This window comes from Trachinotus anak, unplaced genomic scaffold (assembly GCF_046630095.1).
Source record: "Trachinotus anak isolate AG129_WGS33_773 ecotype Australia unplaced genomic scaffold, CSIRO_AGI_Tana_v1 ptg000008l, whole genome shotgun sequence".
Taxonomy (NCBI): Eukaryota; Metazoa; Chordata; class Actinopteri; order Carangiformes; family Carangidae; genus Trachinotus; species Trachinotus anak.
The window spans coordinates 28851339-28863310 of NW_027273859.1; the positions used below are offsets into that span (position 1 = coordinate 28851339).

At 41.0% G+C, this 11972-nt stretch overlaps 1 long non-coding RNA gene across 1 annotated transcript; it reads right to left on the reverse strand.

Annotated features, from left to right (window-relative positions):
• Positions 1-9334: 9334 nt before the first annotated feature.
• Positions 9335-10938, reverse strand: LOC139624701 (uncharacterized). The gene is made up of 2 exons (XR_011691727.1): positions 9957-10938; positions 9335-9893 (listed from the first exon to the last, which is right to left on the reverse strand). It is a non-coding gene; the product is annotated as an uncharacterized lncRNA (long non-coding RNA).
• Positions 10939-11972: the final 1034 nt, after the last annotated feature.

The following is an 11972-nucleotide window of genomic DNA, read 5'->3' on the forward strand; positions in this document are numbered from 1 at the left end:
AGAAAAAAGGGTTGAAGTGTCTTAAAGAAGATCTAGTGTCTCCGCCGGACGAACGGCAGAGCTGGCAGTTTCACCTGGACGCTGTGGAGAGACTCAGGGTCTCAGAGACAATTGGAACCAGTTTTTCAGTAAAACAGACTGAATCATTGTGAGTTCTGACAAATACACAGAGGAAATACTGCAGATCTTCACTTATCTATCATTGTGACTGTTTTAAACTCCAATATCTGTTCAGTACAAATCTACTCTACATTTTTTACAGTTCACAAGGGAAAATAACCTTTGAGTAAATGTTCAGTTCTATTACAACTTCTGATCCATTGCAAATGTATTTCAGGGCCGAGTTACACTAGAAAACAAGTTCAGCTTCATACAAAGTGTCGTTCAACCATGTTGGGAATTAATGTTTTTAGTGTTTCTGAACAGTATAATACTTAATGTTCAGCCTTTAGCATCAAGGTAACAACTCATCCAGTCCAAGTAGCATCCAAGCTAATACACAGGTTAAAGGTCACGACTTCAGTAAATCAATACAACACTGAAGTAAAAGTGCACAAGTACTTGCAGCAAAACGTAGTTTAAGTATTAAAGTAAAAGTACTAGTTTGGTCCTTCTGATATATTTTTATATATGACATCATTAGATGATTAATACTGAAGCGTCAGTGTGAAGCTTGGAGCTATAACCACCTTATATACAGATACATCTGAGGGCTCATCAGATGATTATAAGGAGAACAAATAAAGTTCTTCTGATGCATAAATCTGTTTTTATTTTCTTTTTACTTTTTAATTTTTGCTGAGATTTTTGATCATTTGAACCTTTATTAAAATTGAACCATGTGAGAAGTTTAGAAGGAAAAATCCCTATGAAGAAGCTGTTAACTCACTCAGAGACGTGACTCACACAGGCGTTTGTTAGAAACCACTGGTTTGATCTTTAACAGTGTGTTGTATTTTAAAATGTTTTATATTTTCCATCATAAAAACTACTCATCTTTAAAGAAACTGCAGCCGTCAGATAAATGTAGTGGAGCAGAAATTACAATATTTCCCTCTGAAATGTTGTGGAGCAGAAGTATGAAGTAGCATAAAATTGAAATACTTAAGTTCAAGTACCTCAAAATTGTACTTCAGTACAGTACTTGAGTAAACAGTCACTGAGCCAGTAGTTGTCCATCTAACGGCTCCTTGCTACGTATCAGCAGTCGGGTTTTCACTGCAGTTTCACGCAAACTACAAGCAGTTTTTTAATGAAAGTCGACAAAACACAACTGCAAATGGTTTGTTTCCGCTGACTTATGTTGTTAAACGTGACAACAGACCGACAGTGTTCAGACTTGAATGAGAACAAACTGTTTCCATTTCAAAGTTTGCTTCATCAAATAATCTGAAAAACCAGCTGACATGAGCATAAACTTTTTTTTGTGAAATTTGAGTTCTTTTCGAAATCCATGTGTTTCCATTGCTTGTTTTTAAGTTTCCATTTTCAAACTGTGCATTAAGCAGGTTAATGGAAACACACTTAGTCATGATGATAGTGGTGGATGCACCACATCCACCACCAGCTGTTTCCAGCTGTGGAAACACAGCGAGTGTATTCTTGAGCTGCTGTGTCGTATCTAAACACTGTCATCTTTGGTTGTTATTTCCTGTATGGTCATAAAAAGGAGGTAAAAAGAGGAGATGAGAAGCAAACAAGTGAAAAGGAAAGAAGGGAAAAGAAAGATAATTTATTTTAGAGAGTAGTGATGAAGAGAAGGAGACCAAGAGAGAGGAGACGAGACGAGAGGGGAGAGTGATAAGTAACGAGAGGTGGAGGAGGAGGAAGAAAAACTAAAGAGGTGGGACGAGGAGGAGTAAGAGAAAAGAAAGAGGAGGAGAAAAAACGGATCTGTGACAAAGGAGTGGAGATGAAGAGAGGAGACAAAAAGAGGGCGATGAAAGAAGAGTGGAGAAGGATAGAAGTGAGGAAAGGAAAGGAGCTGAACACAGAGGAGAAAGGAGGTAGAGAGGGAGTGGAGAGAGGAGGGAAAGGGTCCTCTTCTATCAGCAGATAAGAGGCAGAAATGGATGAATTCTATTGGCCGGCGAGCCTCCTCCAGCCTCTTATCTCCTCGCCTTCACGAACTCAGGACACATTTCATAGAAATTTGCGAAATCAGGAAAGCTGGGTATCATGTCATCTATCACCGAGCGACGCAGGCCCATACATCCTCCCTGCTTCACAATAAAAGCCACAATTGACACTTTTTTCCCCCTTTTTCTTTTTGGTTTCTTAGCAATTATACACTGTTGCAGCTCCACGGCTGCTTCGGGTTTGTTGTTTGTTGTTTTCAAGGTCAAACAAACTTGGGCTGAAATCAAGAGTTCCAGATCGTAAATCACCGACAGCTGAGAAAACACAGTGACTACACAGGTTTGAAGAAAAGTTTGACTGTGATTGTTTCTGATGCATCAGATGAAATAAGATATGATGAGAGGTTTGAGATGTGGGGAGGACAAAGGGACAGAGTGAGAATTTATACTTTATCTGAGGAAACAGAGACAGAAAAACACAAATATACATGGAAACATGATGAAAGGATTGATGTGACAGAAAACGACAAAGAGGAAAAGAAGAAGAAAAAGCAGAGCAAAAAAATTTGAATTTTTCCAAGAGCCAATCAAAAAACATGACCAGCTTCCAACTGGCAAATAACGTTCACATCATCCAGGCTGAATATTCTGCTAATAATGAAATACGAGATGCACCACTGCTCTGAAGGATCAGGCTGGTTGGATGCAAAACCTTCTGTCATCCTAAAACCTTTAACAACACATCACTGCGCCAAATTTATTAAATTAAATCAAATTGTGCATCGAGTAGTTTTTATAATTTGTTGTGTTTTTATTGACAGTAGAGCTCATAGTCACTGCTGTCATCTGGGTGTCTTTACATATATGTATGTTTCTCATGTATATGTGGAAAGTGCTTCATAATTATAAATGAGAGAATAATCAATATTCCCATATATTAAATATATGGGAATATAAATATATATATATAATATATATTAAATGTGTGTGTGCTGGGGGGGGGTCACCTGCAGGTAGCTTCCTCAAACTGCTGTATGTATTTCAGGAGAGAGTGTGTGTGTGTGTGTGTGTGTGTGTGTGTGTTAAAGTGTCGGCTGATATTTTCTTTCTCTGTTTTTGTTGTCGTCGGTACATGAAAGTTCATATTTTGTACACATTAGCCGTGCTATGCTAGCTTTTTTCTCCTGCCTGTGTGTGTGAGGAGTTTCTCGTCGTTTGGTCTCAAACATTCACAGAATTAATTTATGGTATTAATCATATTTTTGAATGTAATTCATTAGAAAACCTCCAGATTTGGTTCATGTCCCACTGATGTTGCGACCATCTGCCTGTGAGGATTTTGTGTTTGTGTGTGTAGCAAAGTTTGAACTGAGCCCGGTAAGGCCTCTGAAGTGTGTGAGTGTGTGTGTGAGTGTGTGTGTGTGTGTGGCAGCCCTGTGCATGACAAACTGGTCCAATTTCAGGCGTGTCGCGGCGCCCCGCTGATATTTGTCTCACTGGCGTTGTTGTTGTTGTGGCCCTTCCTCCTCCTCCTCCTCCTCCTCCTTTTTAGTTTCCCCTCAGATTTGAATCGGCAGTGGGGGGGGGCGCAGTCCTCTCCCCCTCTGACAGCACAGAAATAATTACAGTACTGCTTCCCCCCTCGCTGGCTGTTATATTAGCCCTCTTATCAGGCTGCTGAGGGGGGTAGTTGATCAACTAAGGTCACTGTATCCTGACCACAGCACAACAGCTACACCACCATTTGGAGATATGATAAATAAAAGCCGGGGTTACGCTGCAACAACACTGTTATCTGCTACCAGGGCTTTGTGCTTGATTCTCCCCCCTCCCTGCGCCTCCTCTGTGTTTGTGTCTGCACAGAAAACAGGAGAAAGTTGGAGCAGCTGATGGAGATAATCTGGAAACCTGCAAGCGTCTGGTGATTTAGTGGAGCTGATGAGCTGCAATAATTAACACTCTGCACGAGAGGCTGCACCTTCAGCTCACATGTGCAGCACTGTCTTCATTTCCCCGCCATGTGGTGACGGCGTGAGAGGTTGGGGGTGGGGGGTGGGGGGGTGGTTGTAAATACAGCTGCATTATTCTAAAAACAGGTTGGAGACAGCAGCGCTGGTGCGAGCAGAGATAATAGATGCACCTACATTATCCTGAAGTGGCGGGGAAATTGAGGGGTTAGGAAGGTGAGCGGAACAGATGCGCCTGCATTATTCTAAAGCCAGATTGATAGCGACGGGGGGGTCGGGGCGGATAGTGTAAAAATAAATACATCTACATTATTCTGGAGTCATGTGAGAGCGAGAGGCTAGAGTGAGCGAGGAAAACAGATGCAGGGACATTATTCTGGAGTCAACGTGGAAATTTTAGAGGTGGAGGTGAAGCCGGAAAAATGGATGCATCATTACTCTTCAGCTAAACTGATAGTAGGAGGTTAAGGATGCAGGTTTACCTACATTATTCTCAATCTGAGAGAGAAAGGAGGAGCAGAGTCAGTGTGAGAGCTGCTCCATATAAATGGGCCTCGGTCGGACGGGGGCAGGGACTGTACCTGAAGCTGAGGGGCCACCACAGGCCACCGGACCAGAGCTGAGATACAAGGCTGTCAACTGAAATTCAAAAGAAATAAAACACCATTCAAATGTGGGAAAATATTTTGATGCACATTTTGAATTATGATGTTAAAAAAAGTTAAACTTCCCGGAAAAAAAAAAGTTTTTATGCTCACGAGTTGATTTTTGTGTTTTTCATAAAAGAGTTATTGCCCTTAATGGAGGAAGTGGGTCCTCATCCATTACACACCTGAACCTCGGAACATCCTACCAAGAAATATCAGAGGGGCGGAGTCAGTGGGCATGTTCAAACGACAACTGAAAACATGTTCAATTCCTTTTAGATTTATCGAGACACTTTGAGCTGCATCCTGTGTATGAAAAGTGCTTCACAAATAAAGTTTATTATTATGACTATTTTCTGAATTTTTATGAACCAAACAATCAATGAGAAAATAATCAGAAGATTAAAGGTAGAATTAGTAACTTTTACATATTATAATGTCTAAAATCAATCAGACCTATGTTATATATTTGTTGTGTTCTAACATTAACCCAACAGAGAAATCTGTGATTTTACGATATACCACTATTGGTCTCAGTCATTTTTATATATATTATATATCTATAAATTTTAACCTGATGAACTGAGCTGAACCTCAACCAACCAGAACAGTGAAACACTGGTTAATAATAATCTCATGACATCATGTTTAATCATACACTGTATATACAGATCATACAGTTCATGTGTATTAACAGTCAGAGGTGACATTATCAATATAGGACCTGTAATGGAGTAAAGTTACTGAGTGATACCAGTACTTCAGTAAAAGATCAGTCTCACACACACACACACACACACACACACACTAACTGCTGTGAAGTCTCTTAATAAAGTCAGATGTGAATTCGTTTCTTCCACAAACCTGCAGTCTGAATATGACAGTTAGTCGATCCTGTGACACACAACACATTTCTGACAGCGCTCTGCCTATATGCTCAGTGTGTGTGTGTGTGTGTGTGTGTGTGTGTGTGTGTGTGTGTGTGTGTGTGTGTGTGTGTGTACAGTATATGCAGAGCGGATGTGAAGCCTTTTGACAGTGTGTGTGAATCTTTTCCAGTCTCTTCACTTCACTTCACTTCTCTTCACACACACACATTTTTGTGTTTCTGTATTTCTGTTTTTAATGCGGGGCAGGCTAGAAGAACATCTCAGTTCTGTTATAAATATAAGCTCATAAATAAAATTAAAACAGAAACAAAACCCACTGTAGATATATTATGTTTATAATATATCATACTGTTATGAATTTAATACATTTTTTTCATTTCAAATGAGTCAAAAGTTGAATCTTTAAAAAATGCACATGAATTTGAGAACCTCAGTATTTGGTTTGTCCCCCTTTTGCTTTGATGACAGCGAGCACTCGAGCCGGCATGGACTCCACAAGTGTGTGTAAAACCTGGGGACCCCTGTTCTCCCAGCAGGACGTGACCACGCTCCACAGAGCGTCCTGTGATGTGACAGACTGCTGGGCTGTCTCAGCCTTTAACAGCCCCCATAAATGTTCAATGGGGTTGAGGTCAGGTGACTGCGGAGGGACGTCCATGACAGTCAGGACTCCCTGGTCTTCTCTGGTCTTCAGGTAGTTCTTGCAAAGCTCGGAGGTGTGTTTGGCGTCACCGTCCCGCTGCAGGATGAAACCTTCTCCACAAAGATGCAAACCTGAGGCGACGGCGTGCCTCTGAAGAATGAACTGGTACTGCTCCTTGGTCAGGGTAGAGTCAGTGCGATGCAGATGTCCAACTCCAGAGAAAGCAAAACACCCCCAGACTTGAATATTCCCGTCCCCATGTTTCGCTGTGGGTCTGACACACTGCTGTGTCTCCCTCTCTGCTCCAGAAACCTCTAACGTGGACTCACCAGTGAACAGAACTTTTTTCCAGTCATCCGCTGTGAAGCTCTGGTATTTCTTGGCCCATCCCAAGCGTCTGGCCTTGTTTCCCGTCCTGAGCAGCGGTTTGAGACCGCTGCAGGACAGCCTTCTTTTCACTGTGCTTTTGCTGATCGGAGCCATGCGTTCTTTATTCAACAAACTCTGGATCTGTGATGAAGTCACTTTTCTGTCTGTCAGGGAACTGAGCTGGATGTACTGGTCCTCTGATGGTGTGGTCACTTTAGGTCTGCCTGATCGTGCCTTGGACACAACCGATCCACTCTCTGCAAAGCGTTTTAGAGTCCCATGCACGGCCCCCTTCGAAACCTTTAATCTGGCCATGATCTGACGCTGAGAAAGCCCCTCTTTGCTTAGGAAAACAATCTGACTTCTGACACTGTCACTTAGTTCTGATGCCATTTTTCCCACTGTCACAATCCTCCTTAGTGAGCACTGATCTGCTGGAAGGTTGAGGCACAGCCTTATGAGGTGAACAGCGGCTGCAGGTTGAGCTACTTTGAAAAGCCTCTAATGAACAGATCAAATCAAACCAAGTGTCGTCTGAGCCTGTGCCTCAGTGGAGACGATAAAACTGAAGGAAATCTGACCTTTTGTATAAGAGAGTTGAGTTGGTCAATGATCCAAGTGCTGACTTAACTGAACATGTAGTGAATACACATATTCATACCCAGCTGTTTATTCTGTATATAGCGTCTATTAGCATCACTTGTCCTCGCACCCACACTACGAATTTACACTTGGACCTGCTGCTTCAATGCTGAATTTATCTCATCAGTAAATTTGAACCTAATCTTAAACATGTCCTCTTCGTGTTAGATGATATAAATGTTTCTGAATCCTCAAACTTTCTTATTATTTCCACGTTTAAATGAAAATATTACAGATTTTCAGTGAGGACTCAGACTCTTAGACTCCACTGTACATGTGGCGTTCACTGTAAATCCTTCCTGCCGTGCTCCTTGAAGATAGTAAAGAGTCCAACCTGAGGGCACCTGGACTTCCTGTGTCCTCCTGCTGCAGCTTCCGGGTTGAGTCGCTCCCCTGTGGTGATGGACGACGCGCTGTGTTAGCCGAGGCGCGAAGCTTGTGGTTAGAAACCGGTTGTTGTTTTTTCCATTGATGTCCGTTCAACCGGTGAAACTGGTGAGAAAAACAACGCAGTTTAAACTTGTGGCCAAATCAAGCTAGCTGGGCTAGGCTAACTCTGAGCCCACGGACTCAGGTAAACAAATGAACGTTTCCTGTGACGTATCTCGGCGGCTGCTCATTGGTCGATGAGGTAACAAGATTTCCACACGTTAAACCTTCTGTTTCCATAGTTACACTATAAACTATTCAATTAATAAATAATTTATGAAAAACCTTTGACACAGCATCTTCTCTTCGCTCTTGCGTGCCACTCAAATGTGCCCCACAGGAAGCAGAGCGCACTAATGAGTTCCGCCCCGAAGCCAATAAATAAAATACGGATCAAAATAACATAAAATATAAATGAACTAACTGGCTGTTACAGCTGCTGCAGGACTCTGCGCGTTAAAGTAGCCCCAACACTTCATGTTGACATTAATCTGACCGAATGAGCTGATCACCTGACCGGCCTGTACCTGAGCAGCACCTCCTGCTTCCACCAGTGATGCACGTGTGGGTCCTGGCAGGTCCTGAAGCCGCCCTTCATTCTTCTTTATGTTGTTCTACTGTCATATTCCTGTAAAATATTTTGTATTATGTTTCTGTGATGTAATGAAATGACATCAGACGCAACATATTCTGTATTTGAAAATAATTTTATAATGTGAAAAACTGTAAGTGCAGGAGGTTCTGTTTGTGGACGTTCCTTAACAGTTATCAAGGGAACTTTTTCCTCTTAAAAATTTCCTAAGGGACTGTTCTCAAATGACCTACAGAGAACCACATGGAAGCATTTTCTTTACATCCCAAAAGTCCTCTTTGTGTTGCCAGATGACTAAAAAAAGAACAAAAAAAAGTAATATAAGGAACACACTGAACTGGAACCCAACTGTGATGCAGTCCCAAGTGAAACATCCCACCTGACTATCAGGAAACTGTATGGGAACGTTCCCCTAACGTTTATTTTATTTTATTTATTTAACCTTTATTTAACCAGGTTTGTCCCATTGAGATCACAGATCTCTTTTACAAGGGAACGTCAACATGGACTCAAATGACCAACTGGGAACGTCCTCTTTCTAACGTTCTATGTGACCATATGAGTTAAACATCCTCGTGAAGTCATATAGTGAACTTTGAACTGCAGCACTTTCATAATCAAAAGAGCACATTTGGAAACGTTCCCAGTGTTCTGTAAAGGTTTGGGAGATTCGTCACCTTCAGAGAAGGTTCCACAAGGTCCCAGAACGTCCCCTCCTACATGGGATCGCACTGAAATCTGATATTTGTAAGATGATGATAATGATCAGCATTTATGATACAGCATCTCATGAGAGAAAAGCACCTTCAAGTGTAAAACTGCATTTAAAACTTACAAATAAATCTATAAAGAGAAGCAGGAAATTACAATAATATTAATAATAAGAGTAAATTAAGCAGAAGAACATGAAAAAATATAACTGGGGCCATAATAATAATAATAATAATAACGTTAATAAACTAAAATTGAGGCCTAAAGCTGACTTTTTAAACAGTGTTTAAAAGCCTTAAGCTTTGGTTTTCAACAGAAAATGAGTTGAGAAATGCTTGAATCATTGAAACCCACTGCCACCATGGATGAGATACATTCCTTTATTATAATTAAAGTACTCAAACATCAGCTCTGCTGCGGAATGTCGCGCCAAACCAAGAGTTTAAAAAAATCTGCTCAGATAAAGCATTTCATCATTTGTGAAAGTAAAAAAAAACAAAAAAAAAAACAATCAATCAACTAAAAACGTTCAAACATTGCACACCATTCAGTGGCAAATAAACCATGGAGTAAAATACAAAAAGGTAGCAATCAACACAGTGTTATATGATTTCAGACTGAGGAGCAGTGGAGATGAGGGCTGAGCACAAAAACTCAAAATTTTAAATCAAAAATTCCAGTTTTAAAATCAACTTTAATATGAGATGAAATGAGATTTGTAGCTTCTCTGTTAGATTCAGGTTGTTGGATTTTATTATGATAATTAAATGTGCTTTGAATTCAACAACGGAAAAAAAAAAAAAAAAAATCAAGGAAAGATTCTGTAGAATTTGCAGCCCTGACACAGATCGACAGGAAGAGAAACAGCCGGTAAAGAGAATCCTCACAGTCTGCAGCTGCTCTCTGGACGGACACACACTGTCACCTGACACACACACACACACACACACACACACACACACACACACACACACACACACACTGTCACCTGACACACACACACACACACACACACACACACACACACACACACATCCACCAAACCTGAAACTACTAATTGACTTCAGTCTCCTTCAAAAGAAAATCCTTCATCTGCAGTGAAAACAACTTCTCAGCATCACAAGCTGCCAAAAGTGAAAAGGCTAAAGACGCCAACAAGTCGCTTCGTTTCTTCACTTCCTGTTAAATTTCATAAACCAAAATCCAAAACATCATCATCATCATCATCATCATCATCATCATCATCATCATCTCTGGGCCAAACCTAAGCGTCTGGAAGAAAACCACCACGGTTCTGTTCACTCCGCAGCTTTTCACACTCAGCTCTGAACTGCTGTTGATCTGTATCTTACAGTAGGACATGTGATCTAATGTGACTTGACAGATCAGTTTACTTTAGTTTTGGTCTGATTCTTCCAGTTTGGAGAAATCATGTTTATATGCAACTAATTTGAAACAGCAAATTTATTTTGAAGGACACATATTTTCTATCCACATCCTGAGGACATGTTGTTAGTTTATGTATTTGCCAAGTTGTAAATATGTGGATGATGTGTTTGTTTTGCACCAAAATATCTGATCATCCACTTGCAGTGACTGCAGCGCGTTAAATCCTGGTCGGGTTTAGTACAGAACTAGTCCATATTAACCTGACCCACAAAACGTGATGCTTCTCTTTGTAAACAGAACCACAATGCATCAGTTTACATGCACACATTTACTGTGGAGGGACGTTTACAGCAGCTCCTTATTGTGATAGTTTAGCCCGTCAGTCCCATTGAGTTGGTTATGATCATATAAGAGGAAATGTTATCAGAATTCACTGGTTCGGAGCCTAAACTTTAATTTTGTACCTGAGCTGCCTGATTTACTGTTTGATTTGTAAATGCCAATGATGATTTTCCTTTTGTTGTTAATTAGAGAGACAATAAAGAGCATTTACTATTTACCAGTTAGGTCTAAGGACCATAGAGGCACTCCTATTAACTGTGGGTATTAACCAAACCTGTTCAGGTAGAGGAGCGCAGCACTGAACTGAACCAGAGTGAGTTTCTTCCTTCTCTGCTCTCGTTGGCTCAAAGAACAGAAATGAAAACAAAGTGTTGCCTTCACTCACGATCATACAGCAACAAAAACGAGGGCTCTTGTTTTGAAAGGGACGAGGGGAAGCGAGAGGACTGAACAGGTGACAGGGAGACACACAAGACACAAAATAAGAGAGGATACAGTCAGTCGTCCTTCATCACTGACCCCAGGTCAGTTTCACAGCTCATGTTCCAAACTCCAAAATAAAACCACAGATATTCTGCTGTAAAGGTTTGTTTCAGTGGAGAAAAGTGTTTACATGTTGCTCTTCTCTAAAAATAGCTGTTAGCACTGTTACATTCCCCAGTGAAGCAACTGGTCGTGCAGGACAAAGGAAACAAATCCAGTAACGTGGAAACGTTTTTGGATTATTGTATGAAACAGCTGATAAAGCCACACATGGTGGGGGGGGGGGGGGGGGGGGGGGGGGGGGGGCGTTCAGGGTCCTGTAGTAAAAGTTCTGTTCATTTTCACATTCTTGGTTTCAAAATGCTAAGCTTAAAAAAAGAATTCTGCTTCACTGAAAAAAGTCAAATATTCAACACTGTGTTAGGAGAGAAGTCAACTACAGTTCCCATGGAGCACTGCTGCAAAAAAACATCCAATCAGAGCTTCTGATGGAGAAGTTCAAGGTTTGTTGGAAACATTAACTCAATAAATTTTGCATCAGTTCACTGGATTTTTCTGATTTGACTCTAAACTTCTCCAGAGCAGCTGCCGCCGATGCTCATGGGTACTGTAGTGTTTAGGTACCAAGTATGGAAGCCATTTCACGCCAGGAAAACCAGAAGAAATGTTACTATGAACTTGAGCATTGACCTCGTGAACTCATATCTGGGAAACACTGTGCTTAAAGTCCTTCTATTTAGCTTTTATAAGCAGCTTACAAAAAATGTATATATTGTTTAAAATGCACTAT